This window comes from Lepidochelys kempii, chromosome 2 (assembly GCF_965140285.1).
Source record: "Lepidochelys kempii isolate rLepKem1 chromosome 2, rLepKem1.hap1, whole genome shotgun sequence".
Classification (NCBI taxonomy): domain Eukaryota; kingdom Metazoa; phylum Chordata; order Testudines; family Cheloniidae; genus Lepidochelys; species Lepidochelys kempii.
Genome location: NC_136381.1, coordinates 74,836,400 through 74,854,466, shown reverse-complemented (window position 1 = coordinate 74,854,466; position 18,067 = coordinate 74,836,400). Strand labels below are relative to the sequence as shown.

Genomic DNA, 18,067 nt, shown 5'->3' with positions numbered 1-18,067 from the left:
AGATTTTTATAGAAAAAAACAAACTTCTTCCCCTATTTGGGTCTTAACCTGTGCCCATGGTAGAACAGGAGCTAAAGGGCACATCATTGTGCAGTGCAACTTGAGAGAGAAAACAAAGGAAAGATAATAGGGCCTTATCCTATGAACAGCCCTGCCTAGAAGTATAGCCTAGGAGTTATCCAGCACTTCCTGACCATGGAGATTGGCCGCTGCTATAAAAATCACAGATGGAGAGAATGACTCCCCTGGTGGAATGCCAGCAGTGGGACTCTATGCAGAAGTAACTTGATTTTTGAGCGTCATTCTGCAGGATCCTGTCCTTAGATCGTATGATCTTACCTTGACTGTAAGATCCTGGGGTCAGGGACCTTGTTGTCTCACTGTAAAGGGCTTAAGCGTAGGCTTGGTGCTACAGATCAATAATAAAGTAGGAAGGGAAATACGGCCACTCTGTGTGGGAGGGTGGCAAGCTGTTCATTTGGGGGTGTTTCTCCTATAAAGAACATGTATCAATCCCCTGCCACGATATTCCATTGGCGGGAGGGGGGCTGGGAGCTCGGTGCATATTTTCCTGGCTTTCTCGAGCTGCCACGGCTGAGAAGTTTCCATTTAGCTGCCCTAACATAGAGGCCTTGTAGCACAACCTGAGCAACCCAAGGCCAGCGTTACGGAGAAAAAGAAAACATCAGGCTTCCCGGGCTCCCCCACCGCCGAGACCGTGCACGGAGATAAGGCAGGGGGGGCGGCTGCACTCAGCGGTGACAAAGCCATTCCTCCGCCACTCGCCGGCACGCACCCGCCTCCTCCCCACTTCCTCTCCGGGCCTCCGCGCTCCGCTCTCCTCCCATCCCCGGAGCGATCCGGAGCCCAGCGGCAGCCAGGGGCTTGCCCGGTTGGTTCACGTGGCTCTCGGGGTGGAGCGGCTGGCGAAGCGCAGGGGGTGGTGGGTGGAGACAACAAAGCCCAGCTGTCAGCGGCCAGGGCGAGGGAAAGCGGCGGCGGCGGCCCAGGAGGAGACAGGTGAGTCAAGTGCATTTCAAGCGGTACGGGCGCCTGGGCGGGGTGTGAGGGGCGCACGGCCAGGCGTCCGGAGGAGGCTGAAGGGGGGCAAGAAGTTGCATTTGCCCAGAGCCGCTGTTCCTCGCCGCCGCGGATGCCGCGGTGCCGCCTCCCGCCCAGATTTAACCCCTTGCGGTCCGGGAGCAAGGGACCACCTCGCAGTCCCCTCGGCACCAGGGTGCGAGCTGCTGCGGGCTGTGCAGGGAAGAGGCGCTGCCACGCTGGCAGAGCGCGAGGTGGAGGGGGTCACAGGACCGCTCCCCAGCGCTCGCCCCCCCCCCCGGGACGGCGGGGTGGGGACGGGGGGCGACTGGCCGAACGATCCGTTCTGCAGAAAGCGCCTGGCCCTGCAGGGTGTGTGCGCCTGGCCGGGCGGGGCGGGGCGGGGCGGGGCGGGCTCTGCCCTGCAGCACTGGTGGGGACCGGACCCCGAGGCACGTGAGTCGCCCTGGGCTGAGCTGTCAAAAGGCGGCTAAGGTACAAAGCGCGCCTGGCAGGAAGTACCGCCGCTGGGGTCACCGCCGGCGCGCGGGGTGGCTTCTTCCCTCCCCCCGGCCTTTGCAGCCTGCATCGCTTTGCTTTCTGTACGGTCGTTCAGGGAGCGGGGCGAAGTGTTTGGCGTCTTCGCCTCCCCCCCCTCTCTCTCTCTCTCTCACACACACACACACACACACACACACTCTCTCTCTCCTCTTCCTCTGCCAGGCAGCTGCCTCACCTACCCTGAGCGCTATACAGTTTCACTGGGCACACGGATTTCTTGGTCCTCGTTATCTATTTTAAGCTGAGCGCTCAGAGCAAGTAAATTCATCGCCCCTGTGTAGAGGTTTCCGCTTGATTTGGAGAAGGGTATGGGAGGGAGGTCTGCGGCTAATTTCAAGCTTGCAGGAAAAGATCACTCCTTCAAACCGGTCTGTTCTTGGGGAAGTCCCCTTAGCAGCTAAAGCCCGGTAGGAAGTAGACCCCGTGTGTCAGCTAAATGAGCGTAGGCGGCCGCCGCATTGAAATAGTTTCCTGCTGTGTATTCCAGTACTTAAGCTACTAGAGCCATGGTTTGTGCATCAAGGGTCTCTGCTGGAGAAGGAAACAAATCTTTTGCTGTATTGAGCTGAGGTGCATCCCAGGAGTAGTTGAGGTTATTTAAGTTTGAAGTCAGTTTCCTGCAAAGGCTTTTATTTGTGGCCAGAGTTTCCAATTCGAAGAGAGAGAGAGTGTAATAAAAGATTCAGTGGATAAAGTGCACAGCTGTTTGAACATTAACTGGTGTGACCTCACCAGCTAGTTAACATCCATAATTCCCTTGTGTGCTGAAACAGCTGATGTGTCTTCTCCCCTGCTGGTCTCAGGGCCTGTGTCTAGCTACACTAGACTTCTTCAGGAAATATTCCACTGTTCAACTGCTGCAGTGCACCCCGCCAATGATAGCAAGGATGACAGTACTAGGGCTGTCTAGAGTAAGCAGGGTACTGACAGGGTATTGTTGCTGGAACATTTCTTTAGAGTAAGTGTGAGTCCAAAAATAAACCAGCTACAGCACACCTTGCAGAGTATACTAGACTTAAAAAGAAGGCTTACAATATGTTCATTGGTACGGGGTATACATATAAGAGTAACTTCTACTGAAATGGGTATCGGAAGCATTCCGCTTTGATTTACAGTTTTTACCATCACTGCTGGGTTGCTTGAGATCCACATCTGTCATTTATGCTCCTATTTTGGTCTTTTTAAAAAAGATGCTGTAGTCTTGTAAACAAACAAGCAGATTAATATAATCGCCTATGGTTATTTAAAGAGTTCTGATATTGCTTTCATGTTCCCCCCTCCCCCCCCAAAAAACCTGATTTGAGGCCTTGAACTTTTTGTCACAAGGTAATTATACATATAACAACCTAATCAGAGCTCTTCCATAGTAGTTTTCTGCCTTGTCTACATTATAATATTTTGGGAAACCTCCTACTTTTCCATTATGACTGGTGCTCGTCCACTGATGATGGGAGTGCTACTATAGACATGGCTCAGGTGACCACGTGGTTTTTACCACTGTGGTAGCTAGACCTGCTCCAAGCAGGGTTAAATAGTATTGTGGTAAAAGTGCTGTTCGTGCAATGGTAGGAGATCTCTTTTAAAAAGCTAATGTGGACACAGCCTTTATCTGTAGGTCTGAAAGTATTATTATAGTTGAGGAAACTGAGGCACAGAGATGGTCTAAATGATCCTGTGACACTTGATAGATCATTACAAGTGCCAGAAACCCCCCATGGCTGGACTTGACTCCCAGACCAGTGCCCTCTCCACTAACATGTTCTGCTTAGTAAGCTTGCGGTTCAGAAAATATTGTAGTGTATAGTGAATGTTACATAGGCATCAGGGTGCATGGAAATTCAAATAAGAGTTTCTTCATTTAAGAGAAAGTTGCCATCATTGATATGATACAAGAAACCTTTTGGGTGAGTCTGTCATTAGCTCCTTACTATGGCTCAAAGGGTTTCACATTGCTATGCCATTAAGGAGGACTCATTCCCTCTGCATTAATTTAAGTTACTGCAGTATATATCCATTTGAGCATTGCTGCTAACTTTGTAATTACTATCCAAGGCAGGGTTCTGCACAACAGGTAAGAGAAGTATAAAAGGAACCCTTCAGAAAGCTGATTAATAGGAAAGATCAGTGATGAGTAAATCTTATTACAGGGAATACACCTAAGAGAGCCTGATGAATCAGCATGTTGCATTCAGTGATGAGGCGTGTAGCCATCACTGCATAGAAAGTTACAATAATAACAGCAGAGGTATTAACACCTAGGGAAGCCGCAAACTGTACACGCAATAGTGTAGAGTATGTGATGTTTGTAAAATAGCTCTTCTCATTTACTAACTATATTTTGCCACTGCTCATCTGTTTGTTTCATTCACAGATCTTTTTTAATAATGCAAAAAAGACCTCATTGTTTCTGTGGTGAATGGTGAAAATACGAAAACTTGTTCTCTGAACTGATATTTCCTTTTACCTGCCTCTCCCCAAATTGTGGGGTGTAAAAACAGAAGACACGTGAGCTTTAATAACCGTATAAAACCATAATGTAAACAACAAGAAATCCAAAGAAAGATTCTGTATTACCGGTTCTGGCTATTCTGCTTAATTTTAAGAAAAGACAAATAGTAAAAGAAAGCAGAGGTCACACTTCTGTAACGTAATAACACAGCAGATTTAAAACAAACCATTAACATTCTTCTGTTTAGAGTGCAGCATCATATGTGCAGCTAAAATCACACCCATGTTTACTTTTTGCTATCTTTTAAAAAAATAACTTTGTTAAAAATAAGGCTTGTTCAAAACATCTAGGTAAACTCTAATACGTGGCAGGGGAAAGTGTCAATAGTTTAATGAGTGGGGCATATAGGGAAGTTATTGAAGGAGTATCCATTCAGAGTTCTTGTCAGGTCTTTGTCAGTTTGTGGCAGAGGATGTCTAGCCTTAGAAAACAAAACATTTCAGTATTTTACATATATTTGTTTTTTATTAGTTTTGGAAACATTCCATCCTTTTCTATACACACAATTCCAGAAGTTCATTTATGAATGAGACCACGCGGGTGAAGTAATATCTTTCATTGGACCAACTTCTGTTGGTGAGAGAGACAAGCTTTCAAGCTCACATAGAGCTCCCCTTCATGTGTGAATGGCAGATTCATTTACCTCTGTAACCAAACTGTCACTGCAGCATGCCTAAGTCATGAGTTGAGTTACTGGAAAAGTTATAGTGTAAATACTTGTTTTAAAACAAAAACAAAAAACCTGGTTATTCTGACTTTTAACTTTGCCTTTGTGTGTACACAGATGTATAAGGGTAGCTTGGGGTGGACCTTTACTAATGTTCCCTTTAATTTTTGACAGGCCGTGTGTGCAAAAAATTTCTTCTGTGCAAATTGTTGTGCTTCTGTGCAAATTTTTGTGTGCATTGTGTTTCGCTGTGTGTGCAGGGTTTAGGATCACTGTGTGGGCGCACATGCACACAGCTTAGAGAGAGTAGTGACCTTTACATATGGAATGGGAGGGAAGGCAAACGGAGACTTCACACTTTGTGCCTCTCACAATGGAGCAGACAACAATCATTCCTGGGTTCAAGGACCGTTTCCTGGTAGTGCCCATGCAGCACCAGCTGCTCCAACGATTGTGGGGTGGAGGCAGGATCATGACCCACTCATCTGCAAAGCACTGGACAGGGTATAGCAAGAGGTGAATTTCATGCGGTATTGTACATTCATGAAGTATGCCATGGTTTTTAGTGATTGATTGGGGCAGGGAAGTTTCACCTCATCCCTAATACAAAAATCTGACTGAGGGGGTGCAGGCTCTGGGAGGGAGTTTGGGGGCAGGAGGGGATGTGTGGGAAAGGGGTGGGAGGTGCGGCGCTTACCTAGGGCTCTTAGGCAGGGCAGGCTTGGGGGCCTCCGCATGCTCCTACCCCCAGGCACTGCCCCCGCAGCGTCCTATTGGCCTCAGTGGCACTTGGGGCAGGAGCTGAGCGCGTAGACACAGACCCAACCCACCCCGCCCAGGGGCCGCAGGAAGGGGCCAGCAGCCACATGGAGCAAGCAGGCACAAGCTGGTCAGCTCAGCTCTGCTGCCAGTGGTGAGTGGGGGCCCCAGGCCTTTTTAAATCATCCGGGGGGCACGTGGGGGAGAGTGCCCGGTGGTGGAAGGCAGGGCCGAGGGAGAGACCCGGCCTCAAACATTGCTGGAGCCAGACCCTGGGCCAGGAATATTCCTGGTGCCCAGGCACTACAGGCCCATATAACTTGCCGCCTATGCCCTGTAGCACTGGATTCAACATGACCAGGTGCCTGTTTGTCTTACCTACATACCTCTAAATTGAAAGACACCCAAGATGTGCAGGTATTTTTCTATGACCTCACTTTATGGGGTGTGCCATGACTTAATCTGACATAGTTTGGCAAACAGCTCTAACTGGCTGGACTGGAACTTTCTGATGCTGAATATGGATAAAGCTGCAGTTCTGTTTTTTTTAAGATTTTGGCAATTGACCATGTGTCTGGTAATTTGTTCTTTCAAGGTTAATTCTTCCTGCATTATGTCTATTTCAGTGATAAGGAACAGGAGTCTTCTGTAATGCCTTTGCTTCTCATTAGTGCTCTTGCCAGAGGGTGTTTAGTTGCCAGATTTGTTTAATATTTCAAACTTTAAATCAGACTCTACCTGGAGCTAAAGCTTTGGAGCTAAATGCTTTCGTTTCTCATCTTGACTGTTATACTTCCAAACAATCTCCACTGCTCATCTCTGTCTCTTCTGGCCAATGCTTCCAGTCTGAGTTCTACTGCAACTTTAATTGACCACTTCCCCAATCGCTAGTTAAGTTTCTGGGCAGGAAGCTGAATTCACTACCCCTGAAACATATTCCAATTTTAACCTTGATCAGTCACTTTTAAAGAGTCCTCAAATTCAGTGTAATTTTAGCTACAAAATGTCATTCATATTTGTCTTTAAAGTAACCAGTGCCCCAGACTTCCCCCTCTTTCTTAAATGGAGGCAATTACATGTTTGCAACTTCCTCCCTTGCAACTCCTATACAGTCAAATCTCTCAAAATTGTTTCTAATTCTTTTAAAGAATTTCAACTAACTTGTTCAAGCTTTTCAATGGTAATTGGAAAATGATGCTATATCATATTAAGCTTCCAGTTGTCTCATAAGACTTGGGCTGGGTCAGTTTTTGTATGAGACAGCTGAGAAAAATGCAGATGTTGCTGAAAGTAGTGTTGATGACTCTGTAGGTAGCACTGTTCCCTCTGAGTCATTAATGAACCAGTGCCCCACTATGGCATGGTGGCGCATGTTTTGTCTCTGAGTGAGGCTTACCTGAGATCTTGACTACTAGCTTATTAAAAGTTTCATGATACTTTCTATGAGGACAGCCATACACATCTGTGTCCTGGCCCAATTATTCTGACTGCATGGATTCTTATGACTTCAGTGGGAGTTGATTTTTTTTTTCCTTAAGCAATGGGAATAGTGTGCATTTGTCCATTTTCACTTGGGGTGGGGGCATAAGTGGCTTCTGATTTAGGATTCTGCAAATTTAGAAGCAGGTTCTATCACATTCAGTATTTCATGGGAAGTCAGCTACTTCAGCTACAGCTTCTTCAGCTACTGCTAATGTGAGGGGCAGACCATCTCAAGTTTCTGGAGCTTGCACAGAAGCTAATTTTTTTTAAATAACTAGTTTCTGGGTAAGTGTTATAAATTTGGGGGGGTCCAAAAGCCTGTAATAATCAATATTCCATTCACACTGTAGGGGATAAAAATGTAGGCATGAAAAATGTTTTAGTCCTCAATAGCACACACCATATAGAAATCACAAGCATTCAGGTTGTACCAGTTATCACCTTACCATGGAAAACACCACATAACACCGGTAAACTGCTGTGAAATAGGATTCCCTGCACAGATCTGAGGGGTGAGAGGAATCTGTTACACTTAAGGTGATCAGAGATGAGCCTTAGACATCTGGACTGTTCTAGCTAAGTAAATCCATTTATGTATTTAGCCATGAAACCTTAACACAAACAAAAAAACTCCCAAACAAACAAAAACCACCTGCCTTTGACCTCAACACATATTCCTACAGTTGTGCAACACTTGGAAGGGACAATATGAAATGGCAGCGTGTACCATAATGAATCGTAGGCCTACTCTTTCTTCCACTGGAATCTTACAGAACATGCCTTCATGTAGTAGCCATCTTTCACTTAACTTGTACTCCAATTTATTTGAGAAGGAGAGTGGTTTTATAGATAACACTGACCGGAAGTCAGAAAATGTGGGATCTGTTCCTGGTTGTGCCAGAGACACGCTGACGTTTGGAAAGCAGTGTCACATTTCACTGTACCTCAACTTCGCTATCCGAGAGGAAGGGATAACTCTCCCCTTCCTCAGCCTTCAAGTCCAGGCAAACACCATGTTCCTACTTATACCTCTGCACCTATTTCCTTCATTCCCCCATCTGGCTTTATTTACGCTGCTACTGTTGAGGGCATTCTGTGCCAAAAAATTAGAAATTCAGCATACAATATTTTAAAATTCTGCAAATTTTGTCAAATGTGGAGGCTCCAGCACAGCAGTGGGGGGCACAGATGTCTGGCTGCACAGAGGTGGGAGATCATTGTGCAGCTCCCATCTCCCACCCCCAGGACATAGACTGTGGTGAGGCTACACCCAAACCTGACACAGCACAAGGACTGGGCCTGCCCCAGAAACACCCCAGGGCCCTGCCCCTCTGGGCCAGGTGTGGGCAGGCAGGCTCAGCAAGACTGGATCCAAGTGTGGAGGGGCTTTGTCAGGGTTCCCTCCCCACTCTGAACTCTAGGGTACCAATGTGGGGACCCACATGAAAGACCCCCTAAGCTTATTTTTACCTGCTTAAGTTAAAAACTTCCCCAAGGCACAAATTCTTCCTTGTCCTTGGACGGTATCGCTGCCACCACCAAGTGAGTTAGACAAAGATGTAGAAAAAGGACCACTTGGAGTTCTTGTTTCCCCAAAATATCCCCCCAAGCCCTTTCACACCCTTTCCTGGGGAGGCTTGAGAGTAACCAAGGTGAGCACAGACCAGACCCTTGGGTTTTTAGGACACTTAAAAACCCAATTAGATTCTTAAAAACAGAACTTTATTATAAAGAAAAAAGTAAAAGAAGCACCTCTGTAAAATCAGGATGGAAGGTAATTTTACAGGGTAATAAGATTTAAAATACAGAGGATTCCCCTCTAGGCAAAACTTTAAAGTTACAAAAAACAGGAATAAACCTCTCTTAGCATAGGGAAAATTCACAAGCAAAAACAAAAGATAACTTAATGCATTTCCTTCCTATTACTTACAATTTGTAATCTTAGATGCTTATTTCAGATATGGCTTTAGGAGATGTATTTTTTCTGCTCTGGTCCCTCTCTGTCCTGGAGAGAACACAGAGAGCACAAACAAAAACTTTCAAATCTGTGGAGGAAGGTATCTTCTTCCCTTATTGGTCCTTTTGGTCAGGTGCCAATCAAGTTATTTGAATTTCTTAACTCTTTACAGGTAAAGGAGGGATTTTATGCTACCCTTAGCAGTATGTTTATGACAGGCTTAGTGTGGGGGGATCCAGCTGTGGGTTGAGAGGATTCTGTGTGGGGCAATCTGCGTGTGGGTGGCTCAGTGGGGGAGCTGGATGCAGGAGGGACCTGGCTGCACAGGGTCTTGTGGGGGAGGGGGACTGGGTGCAACAGTAATGGGACTCTGCAGGGGGGGTCCAGGGGAAGGTGGTTGGGACTCAGCAGGGAGATGAAGGGGGGTATGGGGAACTTGGGTGGGGGTCCAGATGCTGGGGCGGGACTCAGTGGGGTGGGGATCCAGGAGCAGCTGGTCAGAGGTCAGTAGGGTGGGTATCCAGGTGTGGGTGGCTTGTTGGGGTGGTCCAGATGCAGGGGAGTGGGGCTCGTTGAGAGGGTTCTGGGTGCAGAGTGGGCATGAGGCTCAGTGGGAGGGTCTGGGTATGAGGGAGACTGGGTAGGTCAGATGGGGGAGCAGCTCCCTGTACAGTGATCCCTCCCCCTGCAGCTGAGGAGCGATGGATGCAGGAAGCGTGGCAGGAGGGAGTTTGCAGAGCTTCCTACAGCCAGTGGAGAAATCTGGAGGTGGGTCTGATATGGCCCCAGATGCTATGCAGAGGAAGAAGAAGTCCCATCCTCCCCAGCCCAGCCAGGCCTAGCAGCTGAGCCCGGCACAGGGTAGGAGCCACGAGCCAGGTCTTCCCCTGTCCCACAATGACTCACCTCTCTGCCAGCTGCCCTCAGCACCCAAAACATACTGTGGGGGAAGGTTGCATGATCACTCTTGTTGCTTCCCTGGCAGAAAGTCATTTTTCTGCAGAGAAGCAAAGAAATCTGCAGCAGACAAATTCTGCGCATGCACAGTGGCCCAGAATTCCCCCAGAGTACTCTGCACAAGGCTTCATTCTAACTATTTTCTGTGCATGTTTTCATATTATAGTCTCCTTGCCTTCCTTCTTAACACTCCTTAGGTGAGAAACACTCTCAGTCTGGCTTATTACTACCCTTGGATTCAAATCCCAGTTTAAAACATACACCTGCAAAGCCTTTTATCTACCAGTTAAATATATACCATTAAAAGAAGGAGTTCTGTCATTGTGGAGAGTAGTGACTGGTTCATTAAGACTGACTTGCTTGCTCCTTGGCCTTTTGTGGTCTGTAGATTACGGTGTTCAATGCTGATACTAAAAAAATACTCAGGACAATTTTAAATCAGACTGAGAAGGAAAACAGCATCTGTTTTGCTCAGCTCAGTAGCTTAAAAGTTCAGAATAAGTACTAATAGAGTGATTCAATGAATCTAGCTTCATTGTGGAAGAGATTGTGAAGTTTAGTCTTGGAAATCGTGCAGAGAAATAATATTTATTACAGCAGGGCAACATCCATAGAAGAGATTTTAATCTGATTCCCAATGTGCTTCAACAACATTGACAATACTAGTAATAAATTATTCACATTTTAGGGATGAAACAGGTATTAAGTATTTAAAACTGCTCTAGTTTCCCATTGGATTCCTGAACTGTCAGTGTCAGAGATAACATCGGTTAACAAGATGGCTACTTCCAGCAATATGCTCAAATACAAAAATTGTTTATGGTGGCAAAAGTTTGATGTGGTGTACTTTTGGAAGGGGAAGGCAAATAAATGCATTTCCCCACTGTCATCACCACCATATGCATATAGGCTCCTTTTCTTTCTAAATAAATTGGAGACATTGTGGGCATGCCTACAGACACCATTAATGTTAATGGGAGCTAAATTAACCCATCAAGGAGATACCAAACCAGAGGCTCTGTAAATAGACTAGGCATATAGGGGATATTTTTAATTCAGAGCTTCCTACCTTATCAGGCTTACTGCTGAAACAGGAACTCAAGTTACCAGACTGCTCCAACAAAACAAGATAACTTCTCCTGGCACTCAGTACTCTGAATAGCATCATAAGCATCGGAATCTTTTTAGCTGGCTTAGTGACCAGGCAAAATGTCCAACTATTAATAGCTGCATTACTGATCAATCGATTAAAGTGGTAGGACTATATTAAAGTTAATTGATAACATTTTTAAAGATAGATATACAAGCCACTGATGAGTATAGGATTTGTTGAATGACCCGCTTTAGTTAAGGGTTTCACTTGTTTGAGATGTATAACTTGAGCTTTTAACCCAGATATTGATTGTGGTGAGTCAGATCTTGACCAGTACCAATTTTGGTAATTTTTTAAAGTCATCATAAGAAAGAGAATCAGATATTTCCCCTCTGCAACTCAGCATTCTCCAGTTCCAAGGATCCCTTCACCCATATTCACACCCCACACTGCCATCACCAACCATAATCCTTCAGGGTTGCACTCATTGTAGAAAGCAGTCAGTTTAGAAGTACAGGAGCACTAGTCACAGTGTTTGAATAAGTGATCGTAATTAGGACTGTACCTTCCTTCTGTGGTTTCCTGCTCGTAATTCTGCCTTTGCCTGGACACTTTGAAAGAGACTCTTCCAGCATGGTCCGTTTCATCCTCAATTTCTTCTAGTCAGCACATGGTCCCATGCATGCCATTGGTGCTCAACTTGGTAATCAGCACTTGCTGCTTTGCTTGAACATGTTGCCAGGTGAGGAAGCAGACACACAAACAAAGGAGCACTCATGTTACAGCATGGGTTTTCAACCTGGCCCCACTCTACCTCTGTGTATGGAACCAGTCAGTACTACTCCTTGGCCAAGGAGGTTACTGATGTGGATGCTCCACTTTACCCAATTCAGGAGTCATATCACCCCACGTCCTACTGGCCCATGGAGCTGGAGGTTGGAAGTGGAAATTTAATCTAGATCTTCCACATGGCACTGGAGACTCTTGGTACTAGGTTGGTTCTACAATTTAATTATTAAACATTGCCATTTCAGTCTCTAATGACCCAGGGTTCTGATGATATTTAAATCCTCTTACAAGGTTAGTCTGCTCCTGGAAGTTTTGTACTTAATCCTATAGTCTCTGCATGGGATAGCTAGCAAAAATCAAAGTGATTTCAATAGAATTCCATGCTAGATTTTATTGTTGTGAATTCTCAGACTTAGTCAACACTAAAAAAAGGTTTGTGCCTATAGCTGTACCAGCAAATCCTTCTAATACAGGTGCAGCTTCTACTGACAAAAAATGCTTCTGCTGTTATGGATTATACCAAATCTTCAAAGGAAATAAGCCATACTGACATGAGTTTTTGCTCATATAACTGCATCTGAACTGAGGGGTATGCCAGTATAAAAAAGTGACATTAAAATAATTCTAATAAACATTTATAAAAGTTCCTAGTGCAGACTTGGCCTTAGATCAAAATCAAGGTTGTAAAAGGCTCCAAATATAACTCTAAAAACATTAAATATGGAAGGTAAGTATGGCTTTTAGCAACAGAAATAGTTGATCCTTTACAAATTAAGATGTTTGTTCTGGGATCTCCCCAGCCTAATATTTCAAACAGCATGGGTCTCAATTAGATAGTGTAGTAGCAACAGACAGTGACAGTGCACAATTTTATCCTCAAAAACAAAATTGATATTTACAGCACATCTGACTTTTAACTTTGCCTTCCTCCCACAACATGTCTCCCCCCAATCGGTTCCCCCACTACCACTGGGAAAGAACAGCAACTAAAAGTAAATGGGAATTCCATCAATTATACAGCATTTGACCCACATCAGCAGTACTTGGGGAGAATATTATTATTTGTACTATCACAGCACCAATCATGGATCAGGACCCCATTGTACTAGGCCCTGTACTAACACAGAACAAAAACCTAGACTCTTCTCCAAAGAGCAATCTAGGGAAGAAGTTTGCCCCAGGACTACAGCTCCATTGTCAGAAAACCTTAAAGCCATGGCAAAGAAAAGAACTTGTATATTTCTCATAATGCATCAGTACTCAGACATGTAAAGTATTTATCTACCTTTGCTTCAATATTTTAATATATTTATCTTCACAACACCCCTGTAAGGTAAGGAAATATTATCATCCCCATTATGATACAGGCTGGGAACTAACCCACAGAGAGGGTAAAGCCCACATAGTTAATGTATTTAGCCACGTAGCTCTTATTGACTTCAATGGGAGTTAGGTGCCTAATTACTTGTGAGGATCTGGGCTTAAGTGACTTGCCCAAGGTCACACAGAAAGCGTGTGGTGGAGCAGAGAATCAAGCCAGAGTCTCACATGCCAGGCTACTGTCCTAACCACTAGATTAGCCTTCCTTTTATCAAATTTAACTCAAATGATTAGCACTAAATTAGAGAAAATTACTGAAACAATGTTTCATAATTGGCAGCATACATAGCTCTGCGGAGCAATCTGGGAAGCTGCCTTTGAATTTAAATATACATTTTAATTCCTCTGTCACGGTTCCTCCCCCACTCTGAACTCTAGGGTACAGATGTGGGGACCTGCATGAAAAACCTCCTAAGCTTATCTTTACCAGCTTAGGTCAAAACTTCCCCAAGGTACAAAATATTACACCCGTTATCTTTGGACTGGCCGCTACCACCACCAAACTAATACTGGTTACTGGGGAAGAGCTGTTTGGATGCGTCCTTCCCCCCAAAATACTTCCCAAAACCCTGCACCCCACTTCCTGGACAAGGTTTGGTAAAAAGCCTCACCAATTTGCCTAGGTGACTACAGACCCAGACCCTTGGATCTTAAGAACAATGAACAATCCTCCCAACACTTGCACCCCCCCTTTCCTGGGAAATGTTGGATAAAAAGCCTCACCAATTTGCATAGGTGACCACAGACCCAAACCCTTGGATCTGAGAACAATGAAAAAGCATTCAGTGTTTTACAAGAAGACTTTTAATAAAAAATAGAAGTAAATAGAAATAAAGAAATCCCCCCTGTAAAATCAGGATGGTAGATATCTTACAGGGTAATTAGATTAAAAAACATAGAGAACCCCTCTAGGCAAAACCTTAAGTTACAAAAAAGATACACAGACAGAAATAGTTATTCTATTCAGCACAATTCTTTTCTCAGCCATTTAAAGAAATCATAATCTAACACATACCTAGCTAGATTACTTACTAAAAGTTCTAAGACTCCATTCCTGTTCTGTCCCCGGCCAAGACGACTACAGACAGACACAGACCCTTTGTTTCTCTCCCTCCTCCCAGCTTTTGAAAGTATCTTGTCTCCTCATTGGTCATTTTGGTCAGGTGCCAGCGAGGTTACCTTTAGCTTCTTAACCCTTTACAGGTGAGAGGAGCTTTCCCCTGGCCAGGAGGGATTTCAAAGGGGTTTACCCTTCCCTTTATATTTATGACACGCCCCCCAAATCTCAGCTAGGGTGAAACACTGGCTGGGATTTCTTCCTGGAGTTCTAGGAAAACAGAGTTAATAAGACACATGCATCTCTAAATATACTACCAAGTACATAAAGACTAACAATATTTTCCACATCTCAAGGACGATTTTAACCAGTTGATTCTGGGAAACTTTCACGGGAGAGTGCATCAGCCACTTTGTTAGAAGCTCCTGAGATGTGTTGGATGTCGAAATCAAAATCTTGGAGAGCTAAACTCCACCGAAGAAGTTTTTTGTTAGTTTCTTTGACGGTGTGAAGCCACTTTAGTGCAGCATGGTCGGTTTGCAGGTGGAAACGCCGTCCCCAAACATATGGGCGTAGCTTTTCCAGAGCGTAGACAATGGCGTAACATTCTTTTTCAGTGACTGACCAGTTGCTTTCCCTCTCAGACAGTTTTTTGCTGAGAAACACTACAGGGTGGAATTCTTGATCAGGTCCTTTCTGCATTAAAACTGCTCCCACACCACGCTCAGATGCATCTGTGGTTACTAGGAACGGTTTGTCAAAGTCTGGGGCCCTTAGTACAGGGTCAGACATGAGTGTCGCTTTAAGCTTGTTAAAGGCCTTCTGACACTTTCCGGTCCACTGAACAGCATTTGGCTGTTTCTTTTTGGTTAGGTCTGTCAGTGGGGCAGCGATTTGGCTGTAGTGCGATACAAAGCGTCTGTAATAACCGGCCAAGCCTAAGAAGGATTGAACCTGTTTCTTTGACTTCGGGACAGGCCACTTTTGGATAGCATCCACTTTGGCCTGTAGGGGGCTGATAGTTCCTTGACCCACCTGGTGTCCAAGGTAAGTCACTCTGTTTAGGCCTATTTGACACTTCTTAGCCTTAACAGTTAGTCCTGCCTCCCTTATGCGCTCAAGGACTTTTTGTAGATGTTCCAGGTGGTCTGCCCAGGAATCCGAAAATATGGCCACGTCGTCAAGGTAGGCGACTGCATATTCTCCTAATCCCGCTAGGAGACCATCTACAAGTCTTTGGAAAGTGGCGGGTGCATTTCGCAGCCCGAAAGGGAGTACATTAAATTCATACAGCCCGAGATGTGTGATGAAGGCTGACCTTTCCTTGGCAGATTCATCTAGCGGTACCTGCCAGTACCCCTTGGTTAAGTCCAAGGTAGAGATGAACTGGGCCCGTCCCAGTTTCTCTAATAGTTCATCTGTGCGTGGCATTGGATAGTTGTCTGGGCGAGTTACAGCATTTAGCTTACGGTAGTCCACGCAAAAACGTATTTCCCCATCTGGTTTGGGAACTAGAACCACTGGAGATGCCCATGCACTTTCAGAGGGGCGGATTACACCCATCTGTAACATATCCTGGATCTCCCGTTCTATAGCAGTTTTAGCTTGAGGAGACACCCGGTAAGGTTGGACCCTAATTGGGTGAGCATTACCTGTGTCAATGGAGTGGTATGCCCGTTCAGTCAGTCCTGGGGTGGCTGAGAACGTTGGCGCGTAGCTAGTGCACAGCTCCTGGATCTGCTGTCGCTGCATACGCCCAAGGGTCATGGAGAGGTTCACCTCTTCCACACCACCAGCACATTTCCCTTCGTAGTAAACACCTTCAGGCCACTCAGCGTCGTCTCCTCCCTGGGCTGTAAACTGACAAACCTTTAATTCTCTGGAATAAAAGGGCTTTAGAGAATTAATATGGTACACCTTAGGCTTTCGGTTGGAGGTGGAGAATGCTATGAGATAATTAACAGCTCCCAGGCGCTCCTGGACCGTGAATGGCCCTTCCCACGATGCTTCCATTTTATGGGCCTGGAGCGCCTTTAAGACCATGACCTGGTCTCCTACTTTGAAGGAACGCTCTCTGGCATGTTTATCATACCAGGCTTTTTGCTCTTTTTGAGCATCCTGTAAGTTTTCTCTAGCAAGGGCTAAAGAGGTTCGGAGGGTGTTTTGTAGGTTGGTTACAAAGTCCAGAATGTTAGTTCCTGGAGAAGGTGTAAATCCCTCCCATTGCTGCTTCACCAACTGCAATGGCCCCTTAACCTCACGGCCATATACAAGTTCAAATGGGGAAAACCCTAAACTGGGATGTGGTACAGCTCTGTAGGCAAAGAGCAACTGCTGCAACACTAGGTCCCAATCATTGGAGTGCTCATTTACGAATTTACGTATCATGGCCCCCAAAGTTCCATTAAACTTCTCCACCATGCCATTTGTTTGATGATGGTAAGGAGTGGCAACCAAGTGATTTACCCCATGAGCTTCCCAAAAGTTTTTCATAGTTCCTGCCAGGAAATTAGTCCCTGCATCTGTGAGGATGTCAGAGGGCCAACCTACCCTGGCAAAAATGTCTGCTAGTGCCTGGCACACACTTTTAGCCCTGGTGTTGCTTAGAGCTACTGCTTCCGGCCATCGGGTGGCAAAATCCATGAAAGTCAGTATGTACTGCTTTCCTCTGGGTGTCTTTTTCGGAAAAGGACCCAGAATATCCACAGCTACTCGCTGAAATGGAACTTCAATGATGGGGAGTGGCTGGAGAGGAGCTTTGACCTGGTCTTGGGGTTTTCCCACTCTTTGGCACACCTCACAAGACTGGACATAGGTAGAAACATCCTTGCCCATTCCCTCCCAGTGGAATGACCCCCCCAAATGGTCTTTGGTCCTGTTCACCCCAGCATGGCCACTAGGGTGATCATGGGCTAAGCTCAAGAGCTTGGCCCGGTATTTAGTTGGAACTACCAACTGTCTCTGAGGATGCCAGTCTTCCTGGTGTCCCCCAGAAAGAGTTTCCTTGTATAAAAGTCCTCTTTCTACAACAAACCTGGATCGATTAGAAGAGCTGAGAGGCGGTGGGTTGCTCCGTGCCGCCATCCACGCTCTCTGGAGGCTTTCATCTGCTTCCTGTTCGGTCTGGAACTGTTCCCTTGATGCTGGAGACATCAGTTCCTCATTGGATTGGGGACATAGGCTTGGTCCCTCTGGAAGCGATATAGGGGATGGAGCTGTTTCTGTTGACTGTGAACCGCTCTCCGCTGGTGCACTATGTTGGGATTCAGGCTCCGGCTGAGCCTCTTGTGTAGGGTTATCGGCTGCTGCCAGTTCAGGTTCGGTGGGGCCCTCTGGTGTTGAGGTTGCAAGTACTGGATTCAGTGCTGGCACGGGGTCTGGTGTTGGTTGTTTGGCTGGTTCCGGTTCTGGGACTGGTTCCGTCTGGGTCTCTGGGACTGGATCCACTACTGCTGTTGCAGACATTGGCCTGGGGTCCGGGTCCATCACCTCTGACCGGGCCCTGATAGAAGTTTCCGGAACAGAGCTAGGCCCCACGGCTTGTTTAGCCTGGCTGCGGGTGACCGTTCCCACCCTCTTGGCCTGCTTCACGTGATTGGCCAAGTCTTCCCCCAACAGCATGGGGATGGGATAATCATCATAGACTGCAAAAGTCCGCATTCCTGACCAGCCCTTGTACTGGACAGGCAACTTGGCTGTAGGCAAATTGAAAGAGTTGGACTTGAAGGGTTGAATCATCACTTGGATCTCTGGGTTGATTAAATTGGGGTCCACTAAGGAAGCAGGGATAGCTGACACTTGTGCTCCGGTGTCCC

The 18,067-nt window shown here is 46.0% G+C and overlaps 1 protein-coding gene across 1 annotated transcript in view; it reads left to right on the top strand.

The window, feature by feature from the left end:
* The first annotated feature begins 850 nt into the window (after positions 1 to 850).
* Positions 851 to 18,067, top strand: part of MAPRE2 (microtubule associated protein RP/EB family member 2) — a 171,062-nt gene continuing 153,845 nt past the window's right edge. Inside the window, exon 1 of the mRNA XM_073331254.2 lies at positions 851 to 1,020. The gene's annotated coding sequence lies outside the window, so the exon portion shown is untranslated. The remainder of the gene's footprint in view (positions 1,021 to 18,067) is intronic.